This window comes from Podarcis melisellensis (assembly GCF_964234715.1).
Source record: "Podarcis melisellensis genome assembly, chromosome: 15".
Taxonomy (NCBI): domain Eukaryota; kingdom Metazoa; phylum Chordata; class Lepidosauria; order Squamata; family Lacertidae; genus Podarcis; species Podarcis melisellensis.
The window spans coordinates 9,408,098-9,420,002 of NC_138532.1; the positions used below are offsets into that span (position 1 = coordinate 9,408,098).

Sequence of the window (11,905 nt, forward strand, 5' to 3'; positions counted from 1 at the left end):
CACACAGTTTGGGAGGGCAGGTGAACAGGCAACAATACAAGGGGGTGAAGAGTAATAAGGCCGAGGGTATTAGTAATGCACTCCCTAGCAGTGGTTAAGCTAGAGCAGATGTCCAATGATTCTGACTGCTGATGCAAACTCTGTCTACACGTCTCATCACATTATCTATTGTGCAGTCACAGTTATCCCAAGGTGACTCAGAAACAGTTCAAAGATCCTAATTACCCAGAGGCTCTTTGAACTCCATTTTGGCTACTTATGACTCATGCAACCATGAAAGAAAGAGAGAAAGATGCAATTTTGCTGAACTTTCTCTCCTTTGAAAGATGTGGTAGGGACTTTTACTGCAAACAGAACGTTAAGCTTTTGAACATGAGGTCCCACTGTTAAGACTTACCAAGATATACATAGCATAAGAAGACAGCATGATTTCTTAAGTATGAGTGAACATGTTAATAGAAGCATCTTAGTACAACAAAAATCCTTTGCTGTGTGATCGCTTTTGTAACATATCAGAGGTGAAGAATCTGCACGCAAAGGTGAGCTTCTGATATATGTGTCCCAAGGATCATATCCTACAAATTCTGTGTGGTAAGTATATATGGAAATGTGTGGTGCATTGTGGGATATATAACTGTAAACAAAGACCTTTCCTCTTTTGCAGCGTTCTGCTTCAGAGTGGTTTTTTTACCACTAAGATAGGGATGGGAAACCTCTGGTCCTCCAGAGATGTGCCAATGTATTTGTGACATATTCAGATGCGGTTTGGCCAGCAGGGGGTCTCCATTTGACTGGCAAGCATATGATGAGAATTGACAAACGTGATGGCCATTGGTCAGGGATAATAGGAGCGATCATCCAGCAGCATTTGGTGGCAGAAACGGAATGGTGGAGCAGCAGCACTCAGCTGACCTCCCAGCAGCTGAGTCAGTGCTGCTTTTACTAGGAAGAAGGGAGGAAGCGGAGGGGAGGTCAGTGAACCCAGCAAAGCCAATCCGGCACTCCTGCCTGAGCATTTGCACAATGCTGCCCTCCTTGCTGTGTCAGGTGAGTGCCACCCCACCATCACACGACCGTCTGGAGGGTCACAGTTTTCCCACCCCTAAAATGAGACTTGTGCTGCTTCTATTTCGGCTAGAGAGACCTGAGAATCCCATTTGTTGTTCTCTCCTGTGGTTGATGCGTAGCACAAAATGGCCTTATCCCTGGCTGCAGCACTGAGGATGTCTTCAGGTATGTCTCATAACAGCAAGGAATTGCTGAGATGATTATTTATGACAGCTGGCTCAGTTGTAACTTGCCCGTTGCCTTTCATTACAGGGGAGGCACAAGTGTTTGCTCTTTCCACTCCAGTCCTATCTGCCAAGAACATGCCAGTTCCTTTCCTCCTCCTCCCACCGCTCCCTTTCTATGTGTGATCATCCTGATCTGCCTTGGTTGAACAATGTATGTAAGGCAAAAGAAGAAACAGCTTTGATGTATGCATGTTATCCAATAACTGAATTGGAGCCTTCGATTCTTAAATGTGTGGCATTTTGATGGGGGCCTGTGGAATAGCAAACCAGAGGGAGTAGAGGACAAAAGATACGTGAGACACAAATGCAGTCTACAAAGGTAAAGGTAAAAGACCCCTGGATGGTTAAGTCCAGTCAAAGGCAACTATGGGGTTGCAGCACTCATCTCGCTTTCAGGCCAAGGGAGGCGGTGTTTGTCCACAGACAGCTTTCCGGGTCATGTGGCCAGCAGAACTAAACCACTTTTGACATAATTCTGACAGTGATGGAAACCAGAGTGCACAGAAAGACCGTTTGCCTTCCCACCACAGCAGTACCTATTTATCTACTTGCACTGACATGCTTTCGAACTGCTAGGTTGGAAGGAGCTGGGACAGAGCAACGGGAGCTCACCCCGTCGCGGGGATTTGAACCGCCGACCTTCTGATCAGCAAGCCCAAGAGGCTCAGTGGTTTACACCACAGACTTTAGCTGGATACAACTCATGTTTTTTAACTGTTTCCCCACCAGCTGTTTTCCCACTCAAAAACTCCTCCCTCCACCTGCTTATTCCATGGTGGATTTTTGGGTATGCTGTAATACTTCCATTAGAGAAACAAACTTCATTATTGCTTGCAAGTAAGAATGGGGGAAAATTTCAATCCAGTTCACATTTAAAGGTCAATCTGCTTAATTTGCACTTTCTGACATGGTACGGGGACTGAAACACAGCCGTCCTTTGAAATTTGCATTTCTCCTTATTTTGAAATGCAATTCTCCAGCCAAGTAATGTGTACAAAAATGCATATACTAGGGTTAAGTGTCCACAAAATGCAAATATTTCTGGAAATAAAATGCATTATATGGAAAATGTGTGTATATGGCAAAGCCCTAAGGATATAGAACAGCACCATCTATTGGCTGGAGGAGTTGCTTTTATGATCATGAAAATGAAAAATGAATAAGAAGCCTATAGCAAATATGGAAGAAGAAGAAGAAGAAGAAGAAGAAGAAGAAGAAGAAGAAGAAGAAGAAGAAGAAGAAGAAGAAGAAGAAGAAGAAGAAACCCTAAAATAGTCAAAATAATCATGTGTATTTAGTGCAAAATGTCTTGGACGTTGACCAACAATTCAAAGGCTGCAGTAAAAGTGCCCCAAAAGTATACAGCTGCTTTCAGTAGGGCTCAAGTGACCTAAGGAACCAATAGGGTCCCATCTGCCCTCATATAATTGCTCACACTGGCCTGTTTCCTGAGTGCAAGCTGCTCAAGGACCATCTGAAGTCCTGCTTAGCCTCTACTGAGTTGCCAGCCTGCAACTCAGTAAGTCAAGGTAGAGGGAACAGAACACAGTTTTGTTATTTCATGACACTGTGCTCTCCTGGGTCAGTGTTTTGAGACACATGCTATTGCTGGGTATGTTATTTGTAATCGTATTGTTTGTTCAGTGAGTCCTCCAGCTCTGGGACTTATTGCTCTGTGGTTGTAGCTGGACTTTCATGGCTTCGAAAGGGGACCAGGAGAGACACGCCTCTTCCATATTTCACTGAGATGGAAACCACATTGCTTTTCTGCAATGACTCAGTTCAGAGGCTGGCTTCCCCCTCCCCCACGCTTTTGTTTTAATTTATATTTAAAAAAGAAAAAAGAATTTCGAAACTGACAAGTAGGCATTTTCCTGCCTACTGAGCTTCCTCACATGTCCACAGGCAGAATGGGGGTTTGGTGAAGTCCATGAATTTTTTTGTCCAAGATTGATTTGGCCTGTAGCACCATCTGAACATTTCTGCTGGCCTGAACCCACTCCTCCTTTCCCCCCCCCATCCTTTCTGTCAAAAGACCTCCTAGTGACTCATGCTCAGAAAAAGCACAAGGCCTGGAGATTATCCCAGAAGGATTTAACCCATTTTTCAAAGCTAAACTCTGCTTAGGAAGATTATAGCACAGTTTATCCAAGAGTAAATAGTGCTTATTTCAAACTCTGACTACACAACAGGGCCTGGCTTCCTAGGGTGGCCATGCATCCTGTTTTACAGAAGGAGGTCCTCTATTTGAAGGCTGGTCAGAAGACAATCCTCTGTTTGAAGTACTGCCTGGTCCAATTCTGGTTTAAAGGTCAAGAACCATACATAGCAGGAGCTGGGACCTAAAGATTCCTATTAGCACAGTAAGGGACGTGGGTGGCGCTGTGGGTTAAACTGCAGAGCCTAGGACTTGCCGATCAGAAGGTTGGCGGTTCAAATACCCGCAACGGAGTCACCTCCTGTTGCTCGGTCCCTGCTCCTGCCAACCTAGCAGTTCGAAAGAACGTCAAAGTGCAGGTAGATAAATAGGTACCGCTCTGGTGGGAAGGTAAACGGTGTTTCCGTGCGCTGCTCTGGTTCGCCAGAAGTGACTTAGTCATGCTTGCCACATGACCTGGAAGCAGTACACCAGCTCCCTTGGCCAATAAAGCGAGATGAGCGCCGCAACCTAGTAGTCAGGGGTACCATTTTAGTCCATATGGTGCCCAACTCCCATCATCCCTTAGCTTTGGGCCAGGCAGACTGGAAAGGTCAATCAGGAGTAGCTATTGTATTGCCCTTCAGATGTTCTGCCCTCCTGTTATTCCCTGCCAGCAGGGCTGATGGTCAAGGATGATGAGAGTTGCAACCCCAAAGCTTCTGGTGTTGGCTACCCATGATCTAAACTAGGGTTGCCATACGTCCGGAATTTCCTGGATGTATCCGGAATACTGCAGTCGGCAGCAGCTCAATAACTTTAGCCAAAAAACACAACTCAACAACTTTTCTGTCCGGATTTTCACTGTTTGAAATATGGCAACCCTGTCTAAAGCACGGTTTGGATGATTATTTGAAATCCCATGAATTACCTAAGGTCTTGCTTCTTGAACTCTTGTTACTGCATTAGTGCAGTAGTGGCGGATTTGCTCTGCTTCAGATTGTTCTGTGACTCTTCCCCAGTGCTGACACATTGCACAACAAATGAAGGACAAAAATAAACCAGGATGCTATGACTGAAAACTAAACAGTGTGGCCATTCCCAAACGTTTGCAAGTGCAAACAGCGTTGAGAGTAGGACTGGGTGCATGTACCCCAATATCATCAAAAGCACAAATCATCATGAATGTTCAATAAGCTTGATATTTGAAGAAACCCTTATTCACATTTTATAGTTGAAATGGGAAAGAGTGGCAAGTGGCATGCATTGTATTATTTAATAGATTTTATTTTCATACAATCATATCCTGCATTTTGAGCCTAGACCCCTCTCCTGCCAGCCAGTTAGCATGACCAGTGTTGAAAACAATTCATAAAATGAGCAATCTGTCTTCTTAAGAAAGAATAACAATGAATTGGAAACATGTTTATGTCCTGTGCAATTCTACACATGTTCACTCAGACATAAGCTTCACTGTGTTCATTGGGGCTTGCTCCCTGGTAAGTGCTCATAAGATTGCAGCTGTAAGCATGCACGGGCACACACACACACACAGACACACACACACACACAAATCCCATGACAGCAGTCAGGCTTGAACTATTATTTTTTTTCAGGACCACCCAGCAACAGAACAAAATCTTGCTGACTCTGATACTGATTCTCCTTTTAGAAAAGTTGTCCTAGACATTTTCTTTATGGAAGATGGATCACACTGAGTTGACAACCATCCAAAATTGACATGAACTGTATGGCTTTGTCTAGTGTTCAACCCAGTTATTGGCCCATATAGAGATATACAGGAAATAGTGGGATGAGCAGTAAATGTATATTGAATGGTGAACTGTATACACAGTGAAGAAATTGCAGGACAAATTTGACCACATGCCAAAATGCCCACATATTCCCAACATGGCAGTCTGGCCAGTGGTGATTCAACTTGCTGCAAAGTTATGCTTCATGGTCATAATATTAAAGAATTGTTAGTTTGGGTGCAGCAGCTGTATGTCTGAGTATCCGGGTATATTAAGGGTATATTAAGTCAGACCATTGGTCCTTCTTGTTCAGTATTGCCTACAATAACTGACAGTGACTTTTCAATGGTTTCAGACTGGGAATATTCCCAACCCTAGAGATGCTGGGGATTTATCTGAAAGGGTGACATATACACCATGGATTACACAGGATCATCATGAAGGAGGAGGAGGAAGAGCACAAGACAATGGCAACTACTACAACAAAGTGAGTTGCATAAGGTTGGCACAGTCCCAGAACACAGCAGGCCTGCACAGCTTACACAATCTCTGGCAGCCTGGAATGGCATCACAAACCCATTTCCATGCCTACCCAAGACTTCAGAAACAGAGGCTACACCCACAGCAACACAGCAGAGGGCTTGCATCCTGCTCGGTGGGTGGGAAGCACAACAGGCCTGAGCCACATTTGTAGCAAACTTTTGGGAATCCCCCGTCCTGCTTTGATGTGCCTCAAAAAGCCAGACCATCAAGGATTATTCTGCTTGCCAAGAAACAGAGCTTAGCTGGCTTTGGAAGGGCAGGCCATTGCGATAGATGAGAAAGAAGGCATGCGGGTAGAGCTCTCTCTGTCCTATCTCATCTATCTTGGAGGTGGTTCTTCTTGATTAAGGCTTCCCCTGCCTTTCTCAAAAACCATCTGCCATTGTGGAGTCCAGCTCTGGTCTGTTACATAGGGCTGCCTCGTAGCAGATCAGACTATCTGTCCAGGGAGAGCCATTTTGTCTACTCTGATTGGCACCAAATCTCCCAAGTCTCACACTCTGCTACCTGGTCATTTTGTGGATGCTAGAGAGTGAATCTGTCAGTAAGGGCTGCAGCACAGTAGCACAGTAAGTTCCTTATACGCCAAAGGTCCCAGGTTCAACCCCTCCAGGAAAGGCTGGCAGGCAAGAGTCCCATCTGAAACCTTGGATAGTTTCTGCCATCTCAGTGTAGACAAGGGTTGTTGTTGTTTAGTCGTTTAGTTGTGTCCGACTCTTCGTGACCCCATGGACCAGAGCACGCCAGGCACTCCTGTCTTCCACTGCCTCCCACAACTTGGTCAAACTTATGTTTGTAGCTTTGAGAACACTATCCCACCATCTTGTCCTCTGTTGTCCCCTTCTCCTTGTGCCCTCCATCTTTCCCAACATCAGGGTCTTTTCCAGGGAGTCTTCTCTTCTCATCAGGTGGCCAAAGTATTGGAGCCTCAGCTTCAGGATCTGTCCTTCCAGTGAGCACTCAGGGCTGATTTCCTTCAGAATGGATAGGTTTGATCTTCTTGCAGTCCATGGGACTCTCAAGAGTCTCCTCCAGCACCATAATTCAAAAGCATCAATTCTTTGGTGATCAGCCTTCTTTATGGTCCAGCTCTCACTTCCATACATCACTACTGGGAAAGTAGACAAGGGTAGGTAAGCTGTTTCAGTCCAAAGGCTACATTCCCTCCTAGGTAGCCTTCCAGGGGCCACATGCCACTGGTCAGCGGGGCCAGAGGCAATGGTGGGTGGAGTAATAAATGTATAGACTATAGTGATCATGTAAATACTGCCTCCCCCATCCACCTTCCAGCAAGAGGTTTTATCAGAGTTCACTGGCACATTTCAGCCAGGCAAAAAGGGGGTGCAAAGCAAAAGAAGGGGTGGCTGGAGAAAGGGTACATACCCTCCAACATGTCAAGGCAAACAAACAGGCCATGCATCTCCAGGGGCCACACTCCTGCACATGTCACAAGATCCAAACAAGATCATGGTCTCAGAAGATGTGCTTTTTTTCAGGCTTCATAATCTCGTGCGAAAATGCAGGATGTCCCGATTTTATCGGGGCGATTGAGGGGTATGAGTGTGTGATGTGGGAAGAAACTCAAACGCCAGATAGAGAGGATTGGTGGGATGCCTGTGGCTCCTGGACTCGAGTCCCGTCCCGTCCCGCCCCCCCCCCCCGCTATGGACCAACTTGGTATCAGGCAAATGCCTATATCAGTGGTTCCCAGCGCTTTTTTTTTTTTTGCCATACCCACCTAAGCATCTCTAAAATCCTGTGCCTGCCCCCGTGACATATAATTCTTATTATTCAAAAAGTGAGCTCCTATTCATGTGGAGGAAACCTAAAAGGCCATTAACTTGGTCTAAACAAACTTCCAAATTGTTCCCCTTAAAAATCAAATTGCCCCCCTGTGGGGCATGTCTGGCGAACAAAAAAAATCACCTTATGCTTTGCCCCGTCTGTCCTTAAGTAGAGATTTAAAGGCCTAGGAAAAAACCAGAAAAATTGGGGTTTTTTCCAAAGCCGTTTTTTAGGTCCATGAGAAAAATGACAAAGAGGAAGAGCAAGAAGAAATGGAAAATGATAGTACAGTAGTTCAGAAAATGAGATAGAATAAATCGCATGTATATGTTTGTGTCTTCTGGTTCTGTGGTTTGTTTATTTTTAAAGCACTACTCAAAGGGTAGACCTTCTATGGAGCTTAAATACTGAGGTGGACCTTAACTTTATTTGCTGTTGGTGCTAAGGGGCAAATTGATTATTTTTTATGTTGATGGTTTCTTGCTTTTTTCCTTTTCTTTTCTTTTGAGGGAAAGGGGGTGGTTACCTGTCTTATTGCAAGCACAATACTTTTATCTACACTGTGTTTCACCCAATTTGTAAAACTACTCCACACTGAACTTTTTCCAATTTTTCCAAAATTTCCATGTTCCCCGGAAAAAAACAGGAGAAAAAACGTTTTTTTCTCATGGCGTCAAAATTTCCGGAAATTTTACATCTCTAGGCATGTGCCTGTTGGGAACTACAGGCCTATATCCTAGAATTACACTACCATCAGTTCATGCATGATGGATATATGATCGTTAAAGAGTTGGAGGCGTTTGAATGGACCATTTCATTCTTAGTTTTCTTCACATAAACAGGCCAAGGGCCTAATGATTTCAAGGTAAAGCTTTTTTATATTTATTAAGACAATTCAGGGAACATTTTCAAGCCCTGCTGACATCACTGTAATAAATCACCATCTTGTCTTGCGGTAGAAGAAAAGCCAAAATACTGTCAGGTCTGATTTTTTCTGGCTACTCAAGTCTCATGAGCAAACCATGTGTTTTTAATCAACAAATCTTTGTTTTGCATTGCTGGGACCCCAGAACTCTTTAAATAGTTAGCTTTTACCAGAGGGATACTTTAAATTCAACACGCTGCTTCCTCACTGGAAAGATTAGGAAACAGGACACCACATTACAGATTTACCAGGCTTGTCTTGGTCTTTGGGAAACTTGTTTTTGTTACAGTCCTCAATGGCCTGGAGGGCTTCCCGTTTCTTTCCTCTGGCTTAATTGGACAAGTCCTTCCCTCATCCATGCACACACACACACACACGTGCGCACACCCCTACCTATCAACATTTGTTGCTCATGTCATAACACGCAAATCAACCTCGGCCAAAACAGAGGGGCCCGGTTCTTCCACCAGGAGGTGTCGAGCAGGATGAGAGAGGAAATGGTTAAGTGTGGTCTGCTTTGCAAGTGAAGCAGCATAAAGCCACCGTGGGTTTTCCATTCCCAACCAAGTACTCAAAAGCAGGGGTTTGGGACCTTTTTCAGCTCAAGGGCCACATTCCATTTGCTGTAACTTCCCAGGGGCCACATGCCAGTGGCCAGAGGCCAATGTGAGCAGAAAAACAAATGCAATAGTAGGCTAGTTTACAAACACACACACACACACACACACAGAGCTTTCTCAGTTCTTCATCCAGGCAAGCAAAAGGCATTATCAGAGTTCAAGGACACACTCCAGCCAGGCAAAAATATCCAGAACACAACTCAAGGCCCATGAGGGGTGCAGCCTGAGGAGAGGGCATGGCCTGGTGTCCTGTTCTCACTGGGCACCTGAGAAACCAGGGGACAGAAGTAGCAACAACAATGTGGGCAGCAAATAGAGCATTATCCAGCGCCCGTGTCCAGGCAGCAGGGTGTACAACGAAGGGTCAGGCAAAAGGCAAAATCGCAGCAGCCCAAAGTCCAGAGTCCATGCCAGAATAATTTGCAACAAGGGCCTGGAGAGAGGCAGGGTCACAGCAATCCATGGTCAGGTTTAGCAGGGGATCCAAAAGCAGGCAGAGCCCAAACCTGAGACATAGACACTGTTCCATCAACACTTTCAGCCCAGCACTGGGTTATTTGAGCTGGAGCTGCTGGAACCATACCCCGGGCTCAGCTGACTCCAGTAAACTCCCTTCTCTCCAATGGTCTTCTTAAGACTCCGAGGAAGTCCTTGCCTGTAGTCACTTCTCCAGATGGGCCAGCTTCCAATCTGGCATTTAAGGCCCTTCTTTTCCCTTGGGCTTGAGACCTATTCAGCCTTGATATCATAGCCTGAACTCACCCTAACATCAGAAGCTGAACTCATCTTCTTTGGCCTTATCTCAGGACCCTGGCTCCTCACTATCTGAGGGAGCATATTAGCATACCAAGGCTTGGTGTGAGGTTGGCTCCTCTGGTCCTGAGACATGACAACTGGGAAGAGTTCTGATGGCCAGATAGAGAGAGGGTTGGAGAGAGGCCATAAGAACTTAAGAAAATCTCTCTTCAAACAAAAGAGCTTCGTAATACAGCATCCTTTTTCATACAGTGACCAATCAGAGGCTTTTGAGAAGTCCATGACTGGGTCAAAAAGGCTATGGTTGACTCAGCAATTGGTGTTGAGCTGCACACTGCTTTAGAGCCTCAAAGTTCATGATTAACAGCCACTGAGAGATCTACTGACAGATCTAAGCATCTGGTTAGGTACACAGATTCAGAGCACTGGTCCATCCAGCTCAGTATTGCATACACTGGCTTGCAGCGTTGAATGGTTTCTTTAAATGTAAAGGTTCATCATTGTTCCACTCGATGTGCATGTCTTTAAGGGGCCAGAGCAAGGGCCAGAACAAAATAACGAGACCCAGCTTTACAGCTGTGAAACATAGCAGGGGCTGCTGAGTTGTATTGATTAAGCTGTGTCAGCAATTGGGTGTAGTATATAAGGAGCAGCACCTAGCTCTCCCATTACCCTGGGGGATGGGTTGGTGGTTGGGTCTGGTTTGTTGTTGATGTATTTAGTGTATAAGGAGTTTTTGTTTTTGTAGTTAAAACCTTGTTTAAGTTATTTTTGAGTCCCTTTTTAATGCATGATCTCCCCAGCAAGCTCTCTGCAGCGCTACCATACTGCAAATAGTCAACCCGCAGTAGCTCTTTGGGGTTGCAGACAGGGATTCCTCCTAGTCCTACCTGAAGACACCAGGAATTGAACCTGGGATGTTCTGTGCACAAAGCAACTTCTCTACCACTGAGTTACAGCCTTTCACAATTTGCAAGTGTGCAGCAGGCGGTTGCCGGGCTGGACAAGAGGTCTTAGTAGACCTCTCATCATTAGTGGATCCACCACCTCCTTGCCACTCTTGCTGCTGCATATTCACTTCTCTCTCTCTTTCTCTCTCTCTGTGAGCCCAACCTGCACCGTGTCTCCAAAGGAGAGGACCACGCATGTAGTGTCACTCAGGGAAGGAAGATGAATAGACAAGGAGGAGGTGAAGGCCCAGAAAATGTCAGGAGCTGGCAGTGGACGCCCTATATATTTATGCACCTCACTGATGCCAACTCTCCTGGCCTTTCCCCTATGAATATATCTATCTAAGTTAGCAGTCATGGCCTCATATCACTCAGTCAGGGAGGTAAGTTGACTCAAATCCTAAACCATGCCTTTATTGTCCTCCAAACTTGGGGGGGAGCGGTTTTTGTCTCTCAAATACAAGGTTGCTGCTGTAGGACCTTATGTTAGCCCCTCTATACTGAAAAAAGCTGTTGAGATACTGTATGATGCCATAGCAGGAACCACAATTGGCTGGCATGAATGCAATATTTATAATCATGAAGAGAAGAGGTGGCATTTCTGTAGGAATTTCCTAGGAACACGTCACAATTTACGTCACTGCAGTTTAAGCTGAGCCATAGGATGAAGCTGTTAATCATTTTAGTCTCCATCTTATATGGAAGATGTTCTGTATGGCTGACCCAACTGACTTGTTCTTTCTGTGGCTGTCTACTTTTACTAAATCAATTTTTTTTCCATATTTAAGGAGAGCCTTTCCAGATGACCAAACAAAACAAAACAAACCCCAACTTCTGACTGCAGCCTCCAGAGATATTAGCTGGCCTCTAGAAGAGGCAGGGGCTCTACATTCCAGACTCTGGTTTCAAGGTCATAATGAAACGGGAGATACCTGGATCTTCTTTCATGCCCCTTCAGATAGTCTCCTCAGCTTGCTTGTAAATGCAACATGTTCTGCCCACTTGGCACACAAATGTCAAGGCTGAGAATAAATTTGGAACACAACCCCATGCGAGCACATGGGCGACAGTCATGGGGTGACGCAACATTCACTGAGCAGGCACAGCTAAGGAAAATGTGCACGATGACCACCAACCAAA

General features: G+C 45.2%; 2 long non-coding RNA genes across 2 annotated transcripts in view; one reads left to right on the forward strand and one right to left on the reverse strand.

Moving 5' to 3' along the window:
• The window catches only part of LOC309358317, a 41,895-nt gene extending 31,714 nt beyond the window's left edge, over window positions 1-10,181 (reverse strand). Inside the window, exons 1-2 of the long non-coding RNA XR_014163447.1 lie at window positions 8,688-10,181; window positions 7,656-7,698 (exon numbers count right to left, since the gene is read on the reverse strand). This is a non-coding gene — a long non-coding RNA (uncharacterized lncRNA). The remainder of the gene's footprint in view (window positions 1-7,655; window positions 7,699-8,687) is intronic.
• On the forward strand, window positions 237-11,635 carry LOC309358280. Its single transcript, XR_014163402.1, has 4 exons — window positions 237-539; window positions 1,321-1,614; window positions 5,049-5,673; window positions 10,948-11,635. It is a non-coding gene; the product is annotated as an uncharacterized lncRNA (long non-coding RNA).
• Window positions 11,636-11,905: the final 270 nt, after the last annotated feature.